Source organism: Pantherophis guttatus, chromosome 1 (genome assembly GCF_059756535.1).
Source record: "Pantherophis guttatus breed Tessera chromosome 1, ASM5975653v1, whole genome shotgun sequence".
In the NCBI taxonomy this organism is placed as follows: Eukaryota; Metazoa; Chordata; class Lepidosauria; order Squamata; family Colubridae; genus Pantherophis; species Pantherophis guttatus.
Genome location: NC_142063.1, coordinates 247,896,127 through 247,910,259, shown reverse-complemented (window position 1 = coordinate 247,910,259; position 14,133 = coordinate 247,896,127). Strand labels below are relative to the sequence as shown.

Here is a 14,133-nt window from a genome sequence, read left to right as displayed (position 1 = left end):
TAGAGCTAGAAGGGGCCTTGGAGGTCTTCTCATCCAACCCCACTGCTCAAGCAGGAGACCCTATACTATTTCAGAGAAGTGACTGCCCAGTCTCTTCTTAAAAATATCCAGTGATGAAGCACCCACAACCTCTGAAGGCAAGCTGTTCCACTGGTTAATTAGGAAGTTTTTCCTTAATTCCAGGTTGCTTCTCTCCTTGATTAGTTTCCATCCATTGTCTCTTGTTTTGCCTTCTGGGGGTTTGGAAAATAAGTTGACTTCTTTGTGGCAGCCCCTCAAATACTGGAATACTGCTATCATGTCACCCCTAGTCCTTCTTTTCTCTAGACTAGCCATACCTGTTCTTACGCATAACTGTTCTTCAAATGTTTTAGTCTCCAGACCTTTAATCATATTTGTTGCTCTTCTCTGCACTTTCTCCAAAGTCTCAACATCTTTTTTGTAATGTGGTGACCAAAACTGGTTATCTAATTTTCCTGCAAAGTAATAGGTATGGGTGGACAAATCTTAATAGACTTTGCCTACCTTGAAGTTTCTTACTAAAAGTTGTCTACAAATGCTATTTTAATATGAGCACAGCTAAACAAGGTAAGGCTGTCTATTTATGGGCTGGAGGTGAGATGAAGGCAATACCATGGGGATAAGAGAAGAACAATTTGTTACCAGATCGTGATTCAGCTTTGGTTACGTTACTTCAATACACTGCAAATAATAATAGTTTTAAAAAGCAAGAACAAAAATATCCTTTCAGAAAATGTTATGTTATTTCTCAAAGTGGAATAACAATTGTTATTCCACAATTATGGAACAATTCTGGACAATTGTTCCAGATCTAATGACTGATTTTAATTTTTGGAGAATCCCTGAGATCACTTCAAAAGACAAAATAATGCTTGGTTTTGTTCTAATCCAAGAAGAAGATAAGCGTTAACCTAACAGTCCACTGTGACCCTTTGTGAATGCTGCACTTGAAAACATTCCAGCTGGCCCTCAGACCTGCAACTGGTGACTAAATCTGGTTGCCATTTTAATTTCTCATAATACCTCTGATCATTGTGTCATTCTGGAATACTATGAGAAAAACACACTACATGAAACATCCATTTCTTGATGTTTCACCAGTGTCTGACAAGCTGATAAAAGAGAGTTTGCTTTATTATTTCTAAAACAATATCCCCCAAACATTTCTCCTACATAAAATATATTTATGTCAGCAAATAGATTGTTTAATCTTTTTAATAGGGCCTACTCAATGGGGGACTTCAGAGTGATTTTAGTTCACTTAACAGAACTCACACTGATTAGAAATCTCCTGGAGACCAGCGGTCGCCAACCATTGAGGCTTAGCGGCCTGGCTGGGAGGGGAGAGGGGAACCAGACCATGCAAGCAGTGGGCTGGCGCGCATGTAAATACGCAGCTCAACTTGCACAAGCAGCGGGCTGGCATGCACGCACACGCATGCGCAGCTCAAGTTGCATAAGTTGACCTGTGTGCATGTGTGCATGCATGCCGGCCTGCCACTTAAGTAAATTGAGCTGTGCACGCACATGCACCGCCCCACCACTTGCATAGCCCCCTTCCAAGTAGGCCACAGGAGTTGGGGACCCCTGCTGTAGACATTTGTGTCCAACATGTAGTTTAGGAGTTAAGTGCAATAGGTTTTTTAAAAAGTGGACATTTTCATAAATGTCTGGTGCCTCTTTAAAAATGGACACTATAGTGCTTTAGAGGGGAGAGGAAGGAAGAAGCAGACGAGAAATGTAGTATCCAGGAATGGACAAGTTCTTCCTCAAATCAGAATAGCTTTATGACTGGCTCTGTCAGCCACAGCCAATGAAGATAAAGAGCTAAAGATGTATTTATCCATTGTCATTACAATACATGAAGCATCATCACATTCTTTCTGAGTGGTTCTCTCTGTGATGGCATTATCATTTGTGAACCTCCAGCTGATTTTTTTTTCCAATTCATCACTCCCATTCCCCTTTTCCACTTAACCATTCTTGCTCAATTCTCTTTCATTTTCCTCTTTGCCCTTTCCTTCCTTGCTGCCTGCCTGCCTTTCTTGCACAACATATATCTTTCATTTCAATATTTAATTTTGTTTTAAGAGAATAATGTTTTGATATTCTGCATTTTAAATTAATCCTTTCCTATTATTTTGTGCTGCCTGCAAATCATTCATTAATTAGTTTATTTTTATTTACAAGCTAGAATATATTATATCATCTAACTTACGATGTAAATTATATAGGAATGTAGTTATATTTTCCATGTCTTTCATCCTTGTATGCACACCAGCCATTTTGGTGCTTTTGATGCTCTCTGAACTGGATTGTTTGCTTGCAGATGTTTTGTTATCCAATTAGGTAACACCATCAGTACAAGTATGTATGAGATTTACTGCCTGTTTACACATAGTAGTTTTCCCTTCCAGTTTTGGTGAAGGTATGCTTTTCTCCTTGGTAGTACTTTAATTTGAGCATTGTTTTCTGCCTGATTGTCGGTCTCAGGTTGATCTCTGACAATGTTCTGAATCTTGACTGCTGGAGGAAATGTGTTAGCCTTTTTATGGCCTACCTAGGTTTTTTATTGTCTGTTTTGAATGGTGGGTAAATGTGGTTTATCTCTATGTGTCTATTCATGGCTGATTTGTCTGAATGCCATTTTGGTCCTATCACTGAATGTTGGTGGCTTTTAGTTTACCAGGAGAGTTTGAGGTGGGGAAGCCAATTCCTCAGAGTTCAGGTTTGCACAACCAATATCTATATAAGTAGATGCTACACCTGGAAAACCATATGTGGGAAAAATCTGTACTGTTTCAAAGAATCTATTTTTGTCTTTCCATGATTTATCTTACTTTGATGAAAACAAACAAAAGCACATAAATGCCTGGCATTAATGCTTACTTCATACTATATAACAGGACAGTTATGGTGTATGAAATAACATTCTCAGTGTATCTTTTCATATGTCCATGAGAAATGTTTCTGTTTGAACTCTTATGACTGCATCATGCCCTGTTTTATTAGGTGGAAGAGGGAAATATGCAGTTGTAAAACTCTAAAGCTATCAAGCTCATGATGAAGCTATTGAATTAAACTGTATTAATGTGAGGGTCAGAAACAGGGAGTGGTGGGTTTCTACTGGTTCATCCCGATTCGGGAGAACCGGTAGCGACGGCAGCAGGAGGCTCTGCCCACCAGCTCAGACGTCATCACAGATGCTGTGCGCATGTGCAGAAGGGTCCCTCGTGCGTTCACAGTTCCGAACTGGTAGCGAAGGTAAGTGAAACCCACTACTGGAAACAGGCATACTTTATGTTAGATTTTTCTACATAATTGCTGAATCTTGCATATGTTTACCTGAACCTATTATCCAGAAGATGTGAATGGAATTTCAATGCCCTTAGAATCCCAGTGTCAGTTCTAAAATACATATCACAGAAGGAAATCTATAGCCAGCAATCTTGGCTTTCTCCTTCATGAATCGCAGTTATGGGGTAAGGTACATACAACTATGTACAGAGACTGAGTTACTGAACAACAGTGTTGGTAGGGTGCTTTTTTTCCCAATACTAATCCAATTCATGGTGAAAATTATTATAGATAGATAACCTTTATTGTTATTTTTTTTTTACTGTGGGCACACTGGCACACATTAAAAATGAAATTAAAATTAAATGAAAAATGAACTGAAAAAAATGAAATATAACACACAATAAGTGAACATTTCAAAAATAAAAGTATTAAGATGAAAAGCAAAGGAAGAATTACATTAAGCATGAGAAGGTAAAGTCGCATTTCAGAATGGTAAACCGAAGGCAAGGAAGTATCTGCTTGCAGTGGAAATGGAGGCAGATTCTTAATTAGAAGTTATTGCAGCCACTTTATAGCCGTCCAAGTCCTGATGGCTTTGAGCCCCCCAAAAGTAAAGTAAAATGGATATTTTCCCAGTCTGCTTTTTTATGATGCATATTCTAAAAAGAATTATTGGCTTTTACAGATTTCCAGGCCTCTGATGCTAATGGCCTCTCTGGGATTAAAGGAATGTCAGAAAGTCATCTTTCCTTACACAAGCCAAGAAATACATTTCAAGTCTGCCAAGATATTCCTTTAGGTATGTCTGCTGTGGGAAGGTATTTGAATATATTGCAATAGAGATAGAAAAGGGAACTTTAAAAGTCCAACTGCATAATGGCGGGGGGGGATGTGTCTTTGAGTCAGTGTTGGCTTCCTGGCAACTGGGCCAGTCCCTGCAGTTTTTTCAGCGAGATTTTGGAGGTGGTTTGCCATTGTCTCCTTCCTTGGGTTAAGAGAGAGTAACTGGCACAAGGTCAGCCAGCTAATTTTGTGGCTAAGTCAGGACTAGAATTCATGATCTCTCTGTTTCTAGTCTGTTCCTTTAACCATTACACCAAACTGGATCTCAATTGCATAACTGCTTAGAGTCGCCTCTAGGCAAGATGGGCAACATATAAGTTTAATACATGAATAAATGAATAGAAGTACAGTTAACAATCAGCAAATACATCACAAAAATAAATTTGCTTCTTCTGAGAAATTTCTGATATTACCATTAGAAAAAGGCAAATAAATCTGAATGGTACAACTATGATTTCAACAACTAAATTCCCTAACACAATTCATCCATAAATTGATTAACTCCCAAGAATTATGGGGAAAAAATATCCCATCCAGAATAAAATAAAACAGCTGAAGCCAAAAGGCATCAATATATAAACCCATTTAAAAACTGAGATCTGCAATTTTCAGCATTTTTTAAAGGCTTCTCAAAGTCACTGAAATAATCCTAGAGCTAGCAACCTAACAGTAAAATATACTACATGCAGAGTGATTTTAAACAAACTGCTCATGTAAATCAGCATTTTTCTGAATAGATGTATTTATTAAATATGTAAAGAAAGATAGTGCTTATAAGTTATCCGGACCTTCAGTTTGGGAATTTGAAATATTGTGTTAACAGTGCCTTCGGGTTAGTTTTTATTTTGCACTCTCTGTCATTGTTATACACAGCTAAAACCACTAAGATAACAATTTTTTATTTACGTTTTCCTGGTTTAAATTTCATATAGATTGGAATTATATGCAGATGTTTGGCTATACATTCAATATTTATTCCATTCACAAATAATAATTAAGGGTTTAAATGACACAGTAGAGTGATGAAGACTTGTAGATGTAAATAGATAGCCTCTTTAAAATGTTTCTTAAATAACTCTAAAAGAACCCACCATCTATGTTCTATGTTGACTGCTATAAGGTAAATTATGACATACTAAAATAATGACCAAAGCAGATGTGTCTCCACTTCTGGAAATGATCTGAAATTTACTTGATTACTTTCATGGTCACCTAGAGCTACAGAAATTGTCCTTCAGTTCCTTATTCTTTTGATGTCTTTCTTTCAAATCAGGCTTAGACAGCATAAAATACATTTGGGAAATATCAGCCTCCCTAGTTATTTAAGTTAAAGTAATATAACCAAAATTTCTGTAAGAGGCAGATAAAGGCAAAAGATTTCTCCCAGATCATATTTGAGCTGAAGAATAAGAGTTATTAATAGGTCCAAATCAGTAGAGCAGTCATTGGATATGCCAAGACTTTATTTTGTTGTCATGAATTATGTGCTCAATATTTGAAAATTAAATATTGGATTGGAACCAGAGGGACCAACATAAAATCCCCATTCAATTTTAGCAGTCCCTTAGTGACTTTGAACCACTTAAAACTTCTCAACACAACTAAGCTGACAGGACTGCTTTTGTGAAGATGAAATAAACTCCTGGTGCAACATCTTGAGTTCTCAAGAAGCACTTGGGCATGGATATAGGTTAGGCATATAAACATGAACTTTGTGAGTGCTTTTGAGATATGTTGGACTTCAACGTTCTTAGTGAGAGAAGCTATATGGACTTGGATGGGGAAGAACTAGCTCAGTTCAATTCTATCAGGACTAGCTTTTGGGATCTCCCAGAATGGAACTTCCCACATTTAGCTGATATATAACTTGGGGGTCCTTCTAAACTCATGGCTCCTTTTCAGCACACTCTGGATTCTTTCAATAAAGCAGAACATCTGTTGGGACCCAAATGTGTATCTTCTTTGTTGTGGCACCTACCTCTGGATAGAAGTTCCCCAAAGATCCATGTGCTGATTGGTATTTCAGAAGACCTTAAATATCTGGCTGTTCTCCCAGGTTTTGAGCTAGGTTGATTGGAACACCTTGTTCATTGTTCAATCTATTATTGCTGTTGATTGATTCCACCCTCTTGTTACTGTTATATATGCTTTTTATTGTATATTTGTTGTTTGGGTTTTTTTTAATGTTGTGAATTGCCCAGAGTTAATATGAGTCAGCGAGTATCTAAATCAAATAAAATAAATAAAAATAAAACCAGTGTTGCATATATAGGGGCAAGAATAGCAGGAAATGTGCAGGCCATCCCCAAATGAAACTCTAGTCAAATAAAACTCTTAATTAAAAGGGTTGGGCAGGTATCTTAAATTTAGGAAGAGGAGACCAAAGGTCACTTCTCATGCTGTGATGGAATGAAATTGTGGTTTCAGGTCAACTGAGTTATCCAGCTCAGGGTTTATGGGATCTTTGAGGACAAACTCTACTTCCTTCACAATCCAATCCAGTTCTTCAATTGTGTTTAGCTTGGTGGCTGAGTTGCCATCCACACTGCAAATGAGGATTTGAGTTTATGCAAGAAACCATAATCTTCCTAGGCTTTAGCTGTCTGGCAGTCGGGAAGTGGGGAAACTAGTGAAATCAAAAGAAAAATTATCAGACATTTATCATGTGCTATGTTGCTATGCCCAGACCTGGAACAGCTGTACTGGGATTAAGAAAATGTGAATAGCCCCAAATATTTTAAATGTTTGAAAAAAGGATTTGGTGACATTTCTCATTAAATATAATTGGTTTCTTCTGGGTTAACTAGTGGGAAACACATGAAAGGCCATTGGCAATGGGACAGGATGAGGTTTTTCAGCTGTTGTTCATACAGATGGATAACTCCAAGATGTACAGAAGTGAGGCACATTAAACATGTAAAGTTATAGGCTTTCAAAACATTTGTGACTCATCGATGGCCTAGGAGACAAGCAGCAAAAGCCTAACATTTACTTGGCGTTGTCCTGTTTTCATTCTGTTGGAAGGAAAAAAATGGTGGTCGAAATTCATATAACTGTGGAACAAATATTTTCCACATGCAACCATATTAACCAAGTGAGCTAGAATCATCTGCATAACTAGTTGGGCTGGCAGAGCGGTGTGGTAGATTAGACTAAATACAGATTTGGGGCAAGGAATGTTAACAGTTTTTCTTTATTTCTTTCACCTTCTCTTTCCATATTTTTCTCCTTTTTAACTTTTTTTTTGTTTTTTTTAATATTTTATCTTTTGCAGACATTTAATAAAGTATATTATTCTTTTTTAAAAAAATCAATATAATCAAGAGCCACTCAAATTTTAACATGTAGATGTGCCTGCTGAACATATGCATTGAAAGAATGAGAGGAACAAGGGGTGAATAGAGCCTATCTTGCCAAATGTTTCCAATGTTCAATTTGAAACATGATTATAACATTTTTCCATGAAGGGATTATTGTTTCTAAAAGGTTTGCCACATTTCATGATCAATTAAAAATTGCAGGAATCATTGCAGTTCTAAGAACCAGATAGGCCAAGAATCTGGACCCAGGCCTCTGAATCAACCTTGGCTTCTGCATTAATGCTGTGTAAAGAAATTACCCTGCATTCCTCACCCTACTCCACCATTTCTTATTCATCATGATGACAGATACTTTACTTTTGATTTTTTTTTTCAAAGAAAACAAAATCAAAATGTACTGTATGTTTCAAGATTTAAATACAGTACAAGGCTATCAGGGATTATGGTATGTCTTCTTGTTTGCAGGAACTGGGTATGCCTAGTTTAATGAAAAGGTGAACTAGAGGTAACATGATAGCAGTGTTCCAATATCTCAGGGGCTGCCACAAAGAAGAGGGGGTCAACCTATTCTCCAAAGCACCTGAGGGTAGGACAAGAAGCAACGGGTGGAAACTAATTAAGGAGAGAAGCAACTTAGAACTAAGGAGAAATTTCCTGAGAGTGAGAACAATTAATCAGTGGAACAACTTGCCTCCAGAGGTTGTAAATGCTCCAAACACTGGAAATTTTAAAGAAGAGATCAGATAACCATTTGTCTGAAGTGGTGTAGGTTTCCTGCCTAAGCAGGGGGTTGGACTAAAAGACCTCCAAGGTCCCTTCCAACTCTGTTATTCTGTTTTCTATTTTTCTGTTTTCAATATGTAATTTTCTATCCACAATTCTACCAGTTGTCTTCCTCTAAGCTGCTTGCGAGCATAGAAAAATTCAGTGGCATAGACATCAAGAAAGTAAATAAATGCCTCATTTGAACCCTCCAAACACTTGAGAAGTTGCCTAAAGAGAGCTAAATGCAATCTCACATCTTCAAAAAGATCATCTGAACTGAAATGAAATGTTCTCTGTGCCTTTCAGAAATATCACCCCAGTCCTATTTATCTGGATGCTTATTTAGTTGTACATTTCTATATTGTCATCTCTCATAAAACTCACAGCAGATGGGACTTTCTATTTGGACCTCTCAAGGCTTGTCCCTTTCCTCAAGGAGAGATTCAGCATGTCTTGCTTTTGACTTCTGTGACATCCGGAACCAACTTCACTAAATGGACCATGTCAATCTGCTTAACAGTAAGAGAAATGCTTCAGATAGCTGGGAAAGAATCCTTTTTACTGACCTGAAAATGTCCTTCATTTGAAAATAAAAGGAAAGTGTGATCACAAATGAAGCCAACACAGCTCCGAATTAATCACTCACAATTTCTAATTCCCAAAGGAATTCATATTCTATGTCCTACCATTCTAGGGAGACTGCAGCGATACACAAACTTGTTACTGCACAGAAGCAATAAGATTGATTCCCTGTTAGCCCCACAATCACTTACAGAAATAGAAAGAAAAAGATCACTGGAATGGTAATGGAAACACTGGCATAGTGGTGGCATGTAAGTTTTAATCAAAAAATTTTCCTATTTAATGCTATACAGTCGAGACTGATTCTTTAAGATGGGGTGAAGCTGAAGCTGTTTTGCATTTTTAAAAGAGTTTGCCCCTCTCCCAAGACATTTCTTAGTTCTCAGATGACTCAAATATGGTTTTGCTTAAAACATTCCAGTTTGGCACATGAGTAATACACAATGAGAAATGTATGCTTTGCTGACTTTCATAAAGTTGGTTTTAAAAAAATAAAGATCTGGTGATGAAAGGAAGGAAGGAAGGAAGGGAGGGAGGGAGGGAGGGAGGGAGGGAGGGAAGGAGGAAAAGGAAGGAAGGAAGGAAGGAAGGAAGGAAGGAAGGAAGGAAGGAAGGAAGGAAGGAAAGAAATTACATAGCATGCCTAATTAGTACCAGCAGTAAATATGTCTTGAATGCTTAGATACATAAAGGAAATGAGGAGCAAGTATATACCGTGTTTCCCCGAAAATAAGACCCTGTCTTATATTTTTTTGAACCCCGAAATAGGCACTTGGCCTTAGTGCCATGTGCTCAAAAGCCCAATTGGGCTTATTATCAGGGGATGTCTTATTTTGGGAGAAGCAGGGTATCATGTATGTACTGTATGTTTTAAATTGGATAGTTTGTGTTGGAAATTTGACTTCAGTGACAATGATTCTTCAGCACCTAATGATCTAGAGCAGGGGTGTCAAACTCGTGTCATCAAGGTGGCCTCACATGACGTATTGGGAATTTTTTTCCCCTTCACTAAACTGGGCATGGCCAGCGCATGACGCATCCAGTCCGCGGGCCACAAGTTTGATACCCCTGATCTAGAGGTATTAAAATATTAGATAGAGTTAAGCATTGACTTTGTGTATTTCCTTTGTCATGCCATCTCTCTGGAGAGTAGTAATCTAATCTGAGGCCATTTCTTTCTGTATTTGTTCCCTGGTTTATATGGCACTGAGCACCTGCTCTTCAAATCTCCTTGTGGTAGGATGTAGTTAGCTAGGTGCTTGGCTTTTCTAGGCTATAATATATTTCCTGCAAATAAATCTCCTTTCTGTTGTAGTTATAAAACCTGGTACACTAATCATTACTTGATTCATTTCCTCACTTGGGAATGCTTCCATATTCCACAGAATGTTTCTACCGCCTTCTGTTTGTTCTCTGCACTTTCAATTCCCTTCATGTCTTGGAGGTCCACCTCTCAGGAAGCCCCTCTCTTCTTACGCTTCTATCTGCCCCTTGAGATCAAAAATGAAGATTCTGTGCTACGTTTTCTCTGCTTGACTGATGAAGAATGACCACATAGTTCTGGCCCTTAGGGTTTATTCTCTGTACCTCCATCATGGTTAGCTCTCTAGGCACAAATCCAGGGCTCCACCGTCTGGAAGACCTTAGAGGAAAGCCTAGCAGTTGAGTGCTTGCGATGGCATAAACTGAGCAAAATGTGCTGAGCAAAACTCAGTGCTGCTCCAATAGCCAAGGCTGCAGTTTCCCAGTGTCTGTTTGCATTCGAAATGTTTTTCAAAGTGAACTTCAGCCAATCAGATGTTGTTTTTTGGCAGACGGGCTAATGAGGATAAGCGAATATGTGAACTTTGCCATCAGTATTGGCCCACTGCCTCTAAAGAGAGAATTGGCTGAACTTGCGGCCATTCCCACTTTGGGGAAATATTTCAAATGGAAATGAAGATTAGTCAACTGTTGTGCTAGTTAATAGACCACAGCTTTGTATCCAGTGTGCTGAGGACTGAATGAAACTATCAATATTCAGCAGTAACCTACAGTATATTTATGTCTAGTATAGGATATATAGACATCACTGTTGCTTCACTTCTTCTTGTTCACTGCCATTCAATGTCTGTACAACTTTGTCTAGAAGGCTGGGGGGGGGGGCGCTTTGTAAGGTCACTTGATCACACCAGGGGTGTGGACTTCTTAGATCTTAAAATAAAATGAAATTATTTCAATGCTGATATTTTATGAACATTCCCCCTTCCCTAATTTAATATCACTTGCATGAATAGTCCTCAATTTACAACCATTCATTTTGTGATCATTTGAAGCTACAAAGGCACTGAAAAGGTGACCTATAATTGTTTTTCATATTTACAACCATTGCACCCTCCCCATAGTCAGGTGGTCAAAATTCACATGCTTGGCAACTGGCATGTATTTATGATGGTTCCAGTGTCCTGGGATTACCTTTTGTGACCTTCTGACAAGCAAAGTCAATGGGGAAGCCATATTCACTTAACAACCATGTTACTACTTTAACGATCACAGTGATTCATTAACAACTGTGGCAAGAAAGGTCACAAAATGGGGCAAAATTCACTTAGCAGATTAGTCTTGCTTAGCTGTGGAAATTTTGGGCTCAGTTGTGTCAAGAACTACCTGTATTGTATTTTTAATGAATGACAAGCCATTTGGCCAAATTTTGATAGTCTGGTTACAATGATTTCAAAGAAGTAAAGATAGCAAAACCAAGTTACAAAATCCCTTTCTAATTCTAATGTTTCTTCATTAACTAAGTTAAATCAGTTTAAGAACTCTCAACCATAGCTATTCTCATGGTATTATATGAACTGTAGTTATCTGATAATTTCTCAAATGGATTCCAGTATTAAGTAATGGCTGGCTTTACTTTAACTACTGTGTTTCAAGCAATAAAAAAATAAATACATGAATCCTTGTACAGTGAATCAATGGAAGCTGATTCTGTTACAAGTATGACTTCTCTATGACATTTATAGATCCTGTGGTCAACATGAATCAAACAAACTATATCCATTAGGATTCTTGTTCATTGCTCTTTCTAATGTTTCATTTGAAACATCAGCAGTGTAGTGTAAGCAACCAGAAACAACTTTACTTATTTTACAAAATTTAAAATTGAGTGGAATAGTATATTGTTTAAAGAAACATTAATTTTTATTGGGAAGAAATTCTGAAGAAAATTAATAATAATAATAATAATAATAATAATAATAATAATAATAATAATAATAATAATAATAATAATTTTATTTCTATACCGCCCTTCTCCCGAAGGACTCAGGGTGGTGTACAGCCTATTTAAAAACACAGAAACAAAACAACAGTTAAAATTTAAAATCATTAAATAATTAGGCTCCAATTAAAATCCCAGAAATTTAAAATACCCCAATTTAAAACGTTATGTTAATAGCCCGGCCTGGCGGAACAACAGGGTCTTCAGAGCGCAGCGAAACACTCGGAGGTCGGAGATCTTACGTATTTCCGGGGGCAGTTCATTCCACAGGGCTGGGGCTCCCACAGAGAAGGCCCTCCCCCTGGGTGTCGCCAGCCGACATAACTTGGCCGATGGCACCCTGAGGAGACCCTCTCTGTGGGAGCGGACTGGTCGGTGGGAGGCTATTGGTGGCAGAAGTCGGTCTCGAAGGTACCCGGGTCCTAACATTGATAGATAAACCTATCATGGTGATAATGGCTTGTATTTAAAGAAGAACAGTCAACAACCAACCAATGGAATAGCTTGCCTTCAGAAGTTGTAGGTGCTCCATCACTGGAGGCTTTCAAAAAGAGACTGGACAACCCTTTGTCTGAAATGGTATAGCGCCTCTTGCTCGAGTAAGGGGTTGGACTAGAAGACCTCTAAGGTCCCTTCCAATTCTATTATTCTATGTCCTATGTTCTAAATTTGTAGCTACACCAACTTTACTTGGATAGCAAAATAACTTAAGCAAGGTTCATCAAAATTTAATTCAAAATAGAAAACTTATATGAAATTAAACTAATTAGAGATAGAATACTGTATATACTCAACTATAAGCCCATCACATGGGTAAATTAACCCTTACATTTTTAACCAAGATACTTTGAAAAAAGTACCATCCATAGATAAGCCAACCCTCTACAGTTTCATGTTTTAATTTTCATAATTGGTTGATTCATGGATGGTGCATTTTTATATATTTTGGTAAAAAACGAGGATCTGTTTATCCATGGGTGGGCTTATCTATAAATATATGTGTGATATATGGGCACTTTTTAAAAGCTGAGGAAAAAACCTACTATATAATCACAAATAAGCCTTATCCAGGGATAAGTCAAACCAAAATTAGGTGCCAATTGTATCTATATGCAATTGCTATCATGGGCAGAGGACATCTGAGTCTTTTCTGGCCCCTTGAGCTGGACTACCTGTACATCACTTTTACTCATTCCAGTTACGTGGATTATAAAATGAATGAGGGATGTGTTTCTTTCTGTCCATGATGGATCCTGAAGATTAATGCCTCACATGTTAGTTTAAAACATAAAGCAACTTCCTTGAGATGTTTTTCTTGAGTCTTCCTTGAGAAGAAAATGAAGATGTTATCATTACTGTCATCATGACATGATAGCTTGCTAAGTGATATAGAAGCAATTTCTAAAGTAAAATCCATGATCTTTTAATATGAAGACATCTATTTTAGTGAATGCTAAAGAAGAGAACCCATCACAGCTTTTGAAATAGCTGCATAATAAATATTTGTATATCTGTTTGATGTGTTTTGTTAATGCCATCCCAAGTGCTCGCTTTGAGAAATAATAAAGAGGGGAGCCTTCAAGAAGCAGTATTAGCTACCAAATGTTTGACAGAACAATACATACTTCTTTTTGGCTATGAATGCTCAAAATTAATAACAAAGAAGGCAAACTAACCACTCTGGGGAAAAGGACACTTGCAATTATGTGAAGGGGGAAGAAAATGGCATTAGTCTATGTGAGTAAAATTACCCTCTCCCAAAACCTGGCTTACAAGGGAAAATAAACTGTTAACAATTTATTTATTTATTTATTGGTTCGATTTATATGCCACCCTTCTTCGGAGACTCAGGATGGCTTACAATGTGTTAAGCAATAGCCTTCATACTTTTATATATACCTGCTTAGTAGGGCTTTTGGCCCTCCCTAAGTGGTGTTCTTTTTTATACAAAGTCATCTTATTGCCCCCACAATCCGGGTTCTCATTTTACCTACCTCGGAAGGATGGAAGGCTGAGTCAACCTTGAGCCTGGTGAGATTT

The 14,133-nt window shown here is 37.7% G+C and overlaps 1 long non-coding RNA gene across 3 annotated transcripts in view; it reads left to right on the top strand.

The window, feature by feature from the left end:
* LOC148116819 (uncharacterized) overlaps nucleotides 1–14,133 on the top strand; it is a 100,943-nt gene that overhangs the window by 19,573 nt on the left and 67,237 nt on the right. For all 3 annotated transcript variants that reach the window (XR_015731405.1, XR_015731404.1, XR_015731406.1), the window contains exon 5: nucleotides 4,007–4,120. This is a non-coding gene — a long non-coding RNA (uncharacterized LOC148116819). The remainder of the gene's footprint in view (nucleotides 1–4,006; nucleotides 4,121–14,133) is intronic.